The sequence below is a fragment of the Camellia sinensis genome, chromosome 1 (assembly GCF_055761805.1).
Source record: "Camellia sinensis isolate YWXY chromosome 1, ASM5576180v1, whole genome shotgun sequence".
Taxonomy (NCBI): Eukaryota; Viridiplantae; Streptophyta; class Magnoliopsida; order Ericales; family Theaceae; genus Camellia; species Camellia sinensis.
Window position 1 is genome coordinate 129,558,371 of NC_138961.1, and position 12,002 is coordinate 129,570,372.

Here is a 12,002-nt window from a genome sequence, read left to right on the forward strand (position 1 = left end):
ATGCAAAACTGGAAGATTCCATCAAGAGAAACTGTGAGGAGATGGCCGAGGCCTTCATAGATCAATACTCCTATAATACACAGATCGAGGTCACAACCCGTGATCCTGAGAAAACTAGGCAAGAGCCGAAGGAGAGCTTCTCCAATTTTGTGACTTGGTGGAGGGCTAAAGCCTCAATGATGACCATCAGTCTTGTGGACAAGGATCAGATAGGGATGGTTGTGCGCAACCTCCAGCCCAAGCTTATGCAGAAGATGATCGTTCTCCCCCTTCCCACCTTTTCAGATCTACACAAGATAGGGGTTCAGATCGAGGACGCGATGAAACAAGGGCTCATTGATCATGAGAGAGAACAGCCCAAGAGGGCATTCAACCGCAGTACAAATGCAGGCACAAGCAGTGCTGCAGCTGCCAGAGCTTCGGATGTGAGTATGGTTACCACCACTACTACGCCAAGAACCCTTTTAGCTACACCATTCACCGGTGCGTCTGGAAGTAGCTCACAAACAACCAAATTCGCACCCCGAGGCCAAAGAACCTTCACCCCGCTATACATGTCTCTGTCTAAAGCTTTGGGGGTTTTGACTAGGAAAGGGCACCTGAAGCCCCTAGAGCCGCAACCCTTACCAAGTAATCTCCCACCAACCCATAACCCGGCGAAGTATTGCGCCTTTCACCAACAGCCCGGTCACAACACTAACCAGTGCTTTAGATTGCGTCATGAGATTCAAGATCTCATCGACAATAGGGTGATCGTGCCTCCAGAGAAACCAAATGTCACAACTAACTCTCTTCCACCACATAACCAAGCTCCACATCCCAAACGTATCAATATGATCCAAACTGGGGTTGTGTCATACGACCCTAGTATATATATCACCCCTTCTCACCTACCCAAGCCGGAGGTGTTCATTCCTGACAATACTGACTTGTACGTGTTGGACATCTCCTAAACCCAACCTGAGACGGCGGTGGTAGCTATCGAAGATAGAAGTGGGTCGACTACGGGAGCAGATGAGAATGATTATACAGAGCCTGAGGAGTCAGCAAGCTTCATATACAACCTGAGCGGTTACATTACCTCAGCGGGCCAGGCTATGCCGAGAATGGAATTGCTCGTGGGGGCAGAGGTTTGTGTAGTACAGGAAGATGGACTTAATCAGAGGCTGGATGACCTGGCAGAACTAGAGGAGGACATCGTGAACCTTCAATTCTTCAACGAACGGGATCCGGGAGACGTGACTGTCAACAGGCTTGGTTTGGAAGGGTCAGCAGAAGCTACTGGGTGGCTCAGTGACAAGCCGGATGTTGTTGAGCAGCCTCAGTCAGAACAGAGTCTGTTAGGGACAGGGACATCAACAGTTGCCGAAAGGGCCGGGAATCAGTTTAAATCGCCGGAGAGCACCGGTGTAAAGAATTTTGCTCAAAATACAAGCAGTTTGGGAATAGAAGAAATCGAACGGTAGGTTGTACTGAAGCAGTTTGAGCGAGAAAGGATTGAAGATTCTGAGGGAGCCAGAAAAGGCAAGGCCCTTGTGAGGACAGAACATACTGCGGGCACGGGAACGGAAGGTGCTGTGGGCACAAAAATAGTTGTGACGGAGCCGGACAAGTGTCTGTCGGCTGCCGATGGCATGTGGTGGGAAGATAATGACCTATGTCTTATCCACACAGATGAGGACTGGGGGAGTAACCAGCCGGATGATACCTGGTACATTGGCGAAGTTGATCACATGACTAGGAGCAGGCGGTATTTCAAGCCCCTGAACTTAGATCAACTAGAGGCGTCCAGAAAGGACAAGGAGGCGGAGAAGTAGAAGGATAAATTGCTCGAAGAGGAGGCTGTGCTGAAACAACTGAAGAAGATACAAGCAGACATCTTCATCTGGGGACTGCTTATGGCTTCAAGAGTACATAGACTAGATGTCCTTTCTGACAAGGAACTGCCACCTGAGGGCGCAAACCATAATAAACCACTCTACATCTCCGTGGAATGTAGAGACAACTGGATACCGGTAGTTCTTGTCGACACAGGATCCGCCATTAACGTGTGCCCGTCGAGGACGACATATGCAATCGGGTTGAAGCCCGCGGACTTTGTGCCAACTGCCCAGGTGATAAGGGCTTATGACAATACTAATAGAGAAGTGACGGGGACTGTGCAGATTCAGACCAAGGTTGGTCCAGGACAACGTTGACCTTTTCTGACAAGGAACTGCCACCTGAGGGCGCAAACCATAATAAACCACTCTACATCTCCGTGGAATGTAGAGACAAGTGGATACCGATAGTTCTTGTTGACACAGGATCCGCCATTAACGTGTGCCCGTCGAGGACGACATATGCAATCGGGTTGAAGCCCGCGGACTTTGTGCCAACTGCCCAGGTGGTAAGGGCTTATGACAATACTAATAGAGAAGTGATGGGGACTGTGCAGATTCAGACCAAGGTTGGTCCAGGACAGCATGAGATTGACTTTTATGTCTTGGACGTTCCCGCGACCTTTAATCTACTCCTAGGGCGGCCGTGGCTACACCAGGTAAATACGGTCTCTTCCATCCTGCATCAAATGTTGAAGTACCCCCACGGGAAAGGGGTGGTCATTGTTTTTGGAAATTTGTCAATCCATCCGCCTCCAGAAGTGTCTACACCGATTTTGGAAATTGAGCATGGCACGGAGGATGTGTTCCTCTCAGGATTTACCCTAGCCAAGGCCCAGGTCGTACAGAACATTTTGGCTGTTGATGAGGGGTTGTATGTCAGTGCACAGTCTGTGTACCTCATGAACAAGCTCCAACATATCCCTGGGATGGGATTAGGAAAGTGTAACAGGAAAGGCATTGCAGTATCGGCTGAAGTGCCGCATAACCTAGATACCTTTGGTTTGGGTTATCTGCCCACCAAAGAGGACTGGGTAAGAAAAGGCAAAGAAATGGCTGGGAGAGCCAGAGCCAAGCAGGCCGGGAGGCATTTTGAGTTGATGCATCAGCCTATCGAGGGCACCCTGAACGGATGCTTCGTCCGGGAGGGGGAAGACTTTCCATTATGCAGCTTCCCAGAGCCATGGTTGAATGCCGAGAAGAGACGCCTGCCGGGTTTTGAGATCTTCTTCGACTTACAGTTGTCCGGGGATGATGTTGCGGAGGAGCAGACAGACCCATCAGCTGAGGTTGAGCAGTGTAAGGAAGTGGATTCCGAGAGCACCGAGATTGAAATGGGGGTAACAGTGTCTTGTCTACTATCAGATCCTCCGATCGTACATGAGTGCTTGAGGTATGGCCTCTCAGTGTCCATGATTGGGAATGAAACGGCTGCGAGCCTATCTTCAAGCATTCTGGATGCGTCCATTGCACCCTCCCTCGTCTAGCAGTACGAGGAGGGATTCTTATCTAGAAGCACCGGGTCAGGTAATGAGCCGAAATCTGATTCCATTGAGTCTGCAGAGTCATAATCAGGTTCCAGCTCGTCTGAGTCTGAGTCCGGTATTCCTGGGGGTGACAACCCGGATGCCACAGCCCTGTCTAGGTCGTCTTTTTCTTTTCCTTTGAGTCTGTTGTAACAGAGGAATCAGGCGACTTGGAAGTGATTAATGAGAATAAAATGGCTGTGGCTTTTGAGTATTTTTCTGTGCCTTTGATTTATTGCATTAATTTAGACTGTCAAAATTTTGATGAAAACGACGGGGAAGAAATTCCTCCGATTTTGAAATATTTGCTAGAGCAAGAGAATGAGAGGTTTGTAAAACCGCTGATTGATGAAATCACCCAAATTAATGTTGGTACTGAGAAGGACCCGCGGCTGGTCCAAATCGGGTCCACGTTGTCTTCGGAGGAGCGCGAACGCTTAGTCGCTTTATTAAAAGATTTCAAAGATGTTTTTGCGTGGTCCTACGAAGAAATGCCTGGGATCGATCCTGAGATTGTACAGCACCGAATCCCTCTTGACCCAGAGGCCCGACCTGTTAAGTAGACACGCAGAAGGATCCGCTCGGACTGGGCTCTCAAGATCAAAGAAGAGGTCACCAAGCAAATCAACGCCGGGTTCCTACTGCTATCTGAATACCCAACTTGGTTGGCCAACATAGTTCCAGTACCGAAGAAGGATGGCAGGATTCGGGTATGCGTAGATTTCAGGGATTTAAATAAATCCAGTCCGAATGACGACTTTCCTCTGCCGCATATCGACGAGTTGGTGGACTTCACCGTGGGGCATGCATTGCTTTCGTTCATGGATGGCTTTTCAGGCTACAACCAGATTGTCATGGCACCTGAAGACCAGGAAAAGACTGCTTTTACCACCCCATGGGGGACCTACTGTTACAGAGTGATGCCGTTTAGGCTGAAGAATGCTGGAGCTACATAACAACAGGCCGTGACCACGATATTGCATGACATGATCCACAAAGAGGTTGAGGTGTACGTGGACGACATGATTGTCAAGTCCAAAGAAAGAGAGGGCCACTACACCGCCTTGCAAAAGTTCTTCCAAAGGATCAAAGAATTTCGGTTGTGGCTGAATCCTCAGAAATGTACATTTGGTGTGACAGCAGGGAAAATGCTGGGGTTCTTGATTACATAGAGAGGTATCGAAGGCGACCCTTCCAAAATCAAGGCCACCTTAGAAATGCTACCACCAAAGACTGAAAAGGAGGTGCAAGGCTTTCTAGGTAAAGTGCAATTCATAAGACGGTTTATTGCTAAATTAACCTTGACTTGTGAACCACTCTTTGGTCTCCTGAAGAAAGGAACGAAGTTCCAATGGGACGGTCGATGCCAAGCTGCTTTTGAACAGATCAAGCAATACTTACAGAACCCACCCGTGTTGTCATCGCCCAAGCTGGGGAAACCGTTGATTTTGTACCTTTTAGTAACTGAAACTACAATGGACTGCATGCTTGCACAGGAGTCTGAGGACAAGGTGGAGAGAGCTATCTACTACCTGAGCAAGAAGATGCTGGATTACAAGACCCGTTACACTCCGCTGGAAAAGGCTTGCTTAGCCTTGGTATGGGCTACCAAGAAGCTGCGGCACTACCTGTTAGCTCATTCTGTAATGTTGGTTTCAAGATTAGATCCCATCAAATATCTCTTCGAGAAACCGGCACTTGCGGGTAAGCTAGCTCGTTGGTTGCTTCTGCTTTCCGAATTCGATCTGAAGTATGTGATGCGCAAGTCAGTGAAGGGGAGAGCGGTAGCAGAGTTCCTAGCCGATCACCCAGTTGAAGGGGATGAAGCAGTTGAGTACCTATTCCCAGACGAGGCCATTCTGCATGTCGAAGAAAAATTTTGGACGATGTACTTTGACGGAGCGTCAAACCAATACGGGTATGGGATAGGGGTGTTGCTGATAGCACCCTATAATTCTCGTATTCCTTTAGCATTCAAACTCTGGTTCAAAGTCTCGAACAATGAGGCAGAGTATGAAGCGTGTATTGCCAGACTAGAAGTAGCTCTGGAACTAGGGGCCAAACGGTTGGACGTCATCGGGGACTCGAACCTTGTTGCATCTCAAGAAAAAGGAGATTGGAAAGTCAAAGAAGAAAAGATGAGAATATACCACCAGACGTTGGACTTGCTGATTCCTCGGTTTGAGAAGCTGAACTTCGCTCATCTACTAAGAGAGAACAACAGGTTCGTAGATTCACTAGCAACTCTATCTTCTATGATAGACATCCCTTTCGGAGTCCGGATGCTTCCGATCATCATCGAATAGAAATTTACGCCAGCTTGTGAGCTGATTACTGCCATAGATGAGGTACAAGATGAGAATCCTTGGTATTACAATGTTTGGAACTTCTTGAAAAACGAGACGTATCCACCAGGGGCAAATGCCAAGGACAAAAGGGCAATTAGAAGAATGGCTGCTCAGTTTATCGTCTGCGGGGGAAAACTGTATAAGAGAGGTAATCTCGGGATGCATAAGCTGTGTGTTGATACTGAAGAATTGAAGCGCTTGATGGAGGCCATCCATGGAGGAGAGTGCGGAGCGCAAATGAACGGGGTGATGCTAGCCCGAAAGATCCTTAGACAGGGTTATTACTGGTCCACCATGGAGGAGGATTGTATTGGCTTTGTTTGGCGATGCCACAAATGTCAGATCCATGCAAACCGCATGAATATTCCGCCGTCAAAGTTGTAGAACATGACGTCGCCATGGCCATTTTCAGTCTGGGGGATTGATGTGATCGGGGCTGTCACTCCAAAGAAGTCCAATGGGCATGAGTTCATTCTGGTCGCGATAGACAATTTCACAAAGTGGGTTGAGGCCCAATCTTATGCGGTGTTGAAGGCATTGCATGTTACGAAATTCATCAGGAACAACATCATCTGTCACTATGGGGTCCCGAACGAGATCATTTTAGATAATGGTTCCCACTTCAAGAAGGAAGTGATCGACTTGTTGGAAAAATGCAACGTGGCTTTTCACAAGTCATCTACATATCGGCCACAGACCAACGGAGCAATCGAGGCCGCCAACAACAACATCAAACACATTTTGCAGAAGATGGTGGAAACCTACCGGGACTGGCCAGACAAGTTGCCATTTGCTCTGTGGGGCTACCGGACGTCAATTAGAACTTCTACTGGAGCAACTCTGTATTCATTGGTTTATAGGATGGAGGTCGTTCTACTTATCGAAATTGAAGTTCCGTCATTATGGGTACTGGCTGAGTGTCAGATAGCTGAGGCAGATTGGCAGCAGAGTAGGTTCGAGGAACTCATGCTCTTTGAAGAGCTAAGACTGAAAGCACTGTAGCATGTTCAGGGTTATCAACGTAGAATTACCAGGGCTTTCAACAAGAAGGTTAAGTCCAGGAATTTGAAAGAAGGAGATTTGGTGCTCAAAGACAACCGAGCTCCCATCCACGACCCTAGGGGCAAGTTCAGACCTAATTGGATTGGTCCTTACATCATTAAGTCTATCTAGTCAGGTGGAGCTGTGGTTCTAATGGACCTAGATGGCCTAGAGTTCTCCCAACCGATCAACATGGACAAGTTGAAGAAATATTTTCTCTAAGAGGCTCGCTAGGCCGAAAACCCGAAAGGGCGACCTAGGCAAAAGTTAGAGCATAGAAAATTTGAAATTATAAAAACTGAGCTCGCAAGGTTGAAAACCCGCAAAGGGCGGCCTAGGCAAAAGTGAGAGCGTAAAAGGTGAGGGTTAATACATGAGTGAACCTGAGCTCAAATACGTAAGGCTTGATTCCCATGTTTGGGATACGTAGGTAACTTCGTCCTGAAGTCCAACGATAATCACTTCCCCGATCAACTTTGTCCATTTGATCATCTCGGTCATCTTTGTCTATTCAGCATTCAAGAGTTCGGTTGTAATCTCCGGTGTAGTGCTATTTAGACTAGGGGCAACTTTCCAGTTGCTGTGCGCCTCAGACCGAAAATGTTGCAGGGTACTCAATCCCCTCCTCTGGGCAAGTCTGATCATGTCCGAGTTGGTGTCGGAACCGGAACGGAAAGTAAAACACGCAGTGTGTCAGGCCAATCAACTGGATCTCGGACTGACGGGTCATGCTATAGCTCATTGCCGGTAAATTGAGCCAAGGGCAGTGCCAAGCAATGCGATCCGCAGACAAATTACACATCCAGTTGTACCACCATCCTTCATCCGGAGCATCGACTAGACGTCGTCGGGAGAAATAGCTACGAGCTGAATATGCCGGACACGAGTCCACAACTCTCAACTTGTTCATCAACCACACCTGGGAAGGGATAAAAGTAAGAGAATAAAGAATAGAGAGATGTACGTTGAGAGAAAAAGTGTGCAAAAGGTTTTGAGAGAAAAATCGAGCCTGAGGGCCGAGTGATGTGAGCAATATATGTGAGATGGGGTGGAAAAAATTACCTGCAATAGTAGTGGACTCCCTGTAAACCTAGCCGTCTCCCGACGATGAAAATCGTCTAAGCCCATCAATGTCTTGGCCAATGTCATGGCGATGTAGCTTTTGCCCTCTTTCAAGCCCTCGGCGACCTCAATCAAACGAGTGCTAAACCCGCCGGAGCCCGGGGCTAGTAAGAAATGAGATAGCATGCATAAGTAGAGCGCATGTCGTCGATAACCCTGCCAATGATGGTCGCCGTGGTCACCAGCATCAGAAAACGGACAAACCAAGCTCGGAGTGTCCAACTCTCCATCATGAATCAATGACCGACCGTCATGCACAGTAAGGCCGCACATCCGTCCTAAGGCTTGGACGTGGCCGAATCGGAACTGAGCCAAGATTTCCTCGTCGCGTTCGGATGTGCGACGAAACTACAACTAAAGACGTCTGTTATCAGATTCCAAAACCTTGCCGCGACATGGAGGAACAGAAAACGCAGCGGGGGTGCGACCCAGCGTGAATAGTGCATTTATGCCGAAATCCCGAAAATTCAGCCTTTTCGAGCCATCCAAGTTGGCAATCCAAGTTGTGAGATTTTGGGCAAGAAACTCTTCCATTTGGTGCAAATTAGTGTTGAAATAAGGAAAACTACGAAGCTGGGGCTTTTTATAGAAGATAAGGTGTTGAGTGGAAGATAGGTGTCAACATTCTAGAGGTGCTTGCCATTTTTGGCCGATCGGCCAAAAATAATGCCGACCGACCATCCTTTTTGGCCAATCGGCTAAGAATGATGGCTGATGGCCATTTCTTGTGGTCGGTGGCCTTTTCATTTGGCCGATGGCCTTTCCCTTTGGTTGATGGCCTTCCTTCTTGTTCCCTGAGCTGTTTATGTATTGAACATGCTAAGAATTTGTGACTGGCACCACTTCCAATGCCTTCTAGTGATGATTTTGCAATGTCACGCCTGCGTTACTTCGATTTGTTTATCGAGTTGTTGTACATTTGCTTCTCGAGTTGTATTTCACATTCTTTAGAGCGTAAAAGTTAGAGCACAGAAAATTTGAAATTATAAAAACTGAGCTCGCAAGGTTGAAAACCCGCAAAGGGCGGCCTAGGCAAAAGTTAGAGCGTAAAAGGTGAGGGTTAATACATGAGTGAACCTGAGCCGAATTACGTAAGGCTTGATTCCCATGTTTGGGATACGTAGGCAACTTCATCCTGAAGTCCAGCGATAATCACTTCCCCTATCAACTTTGTCCATTTGATCATCTCGGTCATCTTTGTCTATTCAGCATTGAAGAGTTCAGTTTTGATCTCCGGTGTAGTGTTATTCATAGTATGGGCAACTTTCCAGTTGTTGGAATCCGAGGTTGTGCATCTCAGTGACAGATCTCAGGTGTGTCCAGTTCTGATCCATATTGAAAATGGTTTTGAAAAGTTTTAATAAAAGTTAATTTTGCTCAAATTAATCTTTTTTTACAACTTAGATCATTTTTGGACCAATCGAAAAATTTTCAGCACCACAACCTTCAATTTTATTGATTTCAATACAGAGTTCTCCTGCTCTTTAATACAAATTGAAGTTGCTTTTCATTACATTCATAAAGAAAACTTGAAAGTTCTGATTAAAGCAAATAAATTCAGGACATAGTAAGGTGTTCCCGCGTCCTCTCCCAGAGCTGGTGGAAGCCTCTGATGCCAAGCTGGGCCCGATATGTGCCTTTTCATTAAGCCAATCTAAGCACTCATCAGAGAGGGTGTAGCTGAAAGTAGGAGCGGGGGCCAGAATCTCTCTCGTCCTCCATGCTGCAGCATACCGAGCTAGCTGTGCGAACCAGATCGAAAATGTAACAGGGTACTCAATCCCCTCCTCAGGGCAAGTCTGATCATGTCCGAATTGGCGCCGGAATCGGAACAGAAAGTAAAACACGCAGTGTGTCAGGCCAACCAATTGGATCCCGAGCTGACGGGTCATGCTATAGCTCATTGCCGGTAAATTGAGCCAAGGGCAGCGCTAAGCAATGCGATCTGCGGAAAAATTGCACATCCAGTTGTACCACCATCCTTCATCCGGAGCATCGACTAGACGTCGTCGGGAGAAATAGCTATGGGCTGAATATGCCAGACACGAGTCCACAACTCTTAACTTGTTCATCAACCACACCTGGGGAGGGATGAAAAATGAGAGAATAAAGAATAGAGAGATGTACGTTGAGAGAAAAAGTGAGCAAAAGGTTTTGAGAGAAAAATCGAGCCTGAGGGCCGAGTGGTGTGAGCAATATATGTGAGATGGGGTGTGAAAAATTACTTGCAATAGTAGTGGACTCCCTGCAAACCTAGCCGTCTCCCGACGATGAAAAGCGTCTAAGCCCATCAATGTCTCGGCCAATGTCATGGCGATGTAGCTTTTGCCCTCTTTCAAGCCCTCGGTGACCTCAATCAAATGAGTGCTAAACCCGCCGGAGCCCCGGGCTAGTAAGAAAAGAGATAGCATGCATAAGCAGAGCGCATGTCGTCGATAACCCTGCCAATGATGGTCGCCGCGGTCACCAACATCAGAAAACTGACAAACCAAGCTCGAAGTGTCCAACTCTCCATCATGAATCAATGACCGACCGTCATGCACAGTAAGGTCGCACATCCGTCCTAAGGCTTGGACGTGGCCGAACTGGAACTGAGGCAAGATTTCCTCGTCGCGCTCGGATGTGCGACGAAACTAAAACTAAAGACGTGTGTTACCGGATTCCAAAACCTTGCCGCGGCATGGAGGAACAGAAAATGCAGCGGGGTGCGTGAATAGTGCATTTATGCCGAAACCCTAGAAATTCAGCCTTTTCGAGCCATCCAAGTTGGCAATTCAAGTTGTGAGATTTTGGGCAAGAAACTCTTCCATTTGGTGCAAATCAATGTTGAAATGAGGAAAACTACGAAGCTAGGGCTTTTTATAGAAGATAAGGTGTTGAGTGGAAGACATGTGTCAACATTCTGGAGGTGCTTGGCATTTTTGGCCGATCGGCCAAAATAATGCCGACCGACCATCCTTTTTGGCCGATCAGCTAAGAATGATGGCCGATGGCCATTTCTTGTGGCCGGTGGCGTTTCCCTTTGGCCGATGGCCTTCCTTCTTGTTCCCTGAGCTGTTTATGTATTGAACATGCTAAGAATTTGTGACTGGCATCACTTCCAATGCCTTCTGGTGATGATTTTGCATAGTCACGCCTGCGTTACTTCGATTTGTTTATCGAGTTGTTGTGCATTTGCTTCTCGAGTTGTATTTCACATTCTTTAGAGCGTAAAAGTTAGAGCACAGAAAATTTGAAATTATAAAAACTGAGCTCGCAAGGTTGAAAACCCGCAAAGGGCGGCCTAGGCAAAAGTTAGAGCATAAAAGGTGAGGGTTAATACATGAGTGAACCTGAGCCGAACTACATAAGGCTTGATTCCTATGTTTGGGATACGTAGGCAACTTCGTCCTGAAGTCCAGCCATAATCACTTCACCGATCAACTTTGTCCATTTGATCATCTCGGTCATCTTTGTCTATTCAGCATTCAAGAGTTCGGTTTTGATCTCCGGTGTAGTGCTATTTAGACTAGGGGCAACTTTCCAGTTGCTGGAATCCGGGGTTGTGCATCTCAGTGACAGATCTCAGGCGTATCCAGTTCTGATCCATATTGAAAATGGTTTTGACAAGTTTTAATAAAAGTTGATTTTGCTTAAATTAATCTTTTTTTATTAACTTAAACCATTTTTGGACCAATCGGAAAATTTTCCGTACCACAACCTTCAATTTTATTGATTTCAATACAGAGTTCTCCTGCTCTTTAATACAAATTGAAATTGCTTTTCATTACATTCATAAAGAAAACTTGAAAGTTCTGATTAAAGCAAATAAATTCAGGACATAGTCAGTTGTTCCCGTGTCCTCTCCCAGAGCAGGTAGAAGCCTCTGATGCCAAGCTGGGCCCCATATGTGCCTCTTCATTGAGCTAATCTAAGCACTAATCAGAGAGGGTGTAGCTGAAAGTAGGAGCGGGGGCCAGAATCTCTCTCGTCCTCCATGCTGCGGCATACCGAGCTAGTTGTGCGCCTCAGACCGAAAATTTAGTAGGGTACTCAATCCCCTCCTCTGGGCAAGTCTGATCATGTCCGAGCTGGCGCCGGAATCG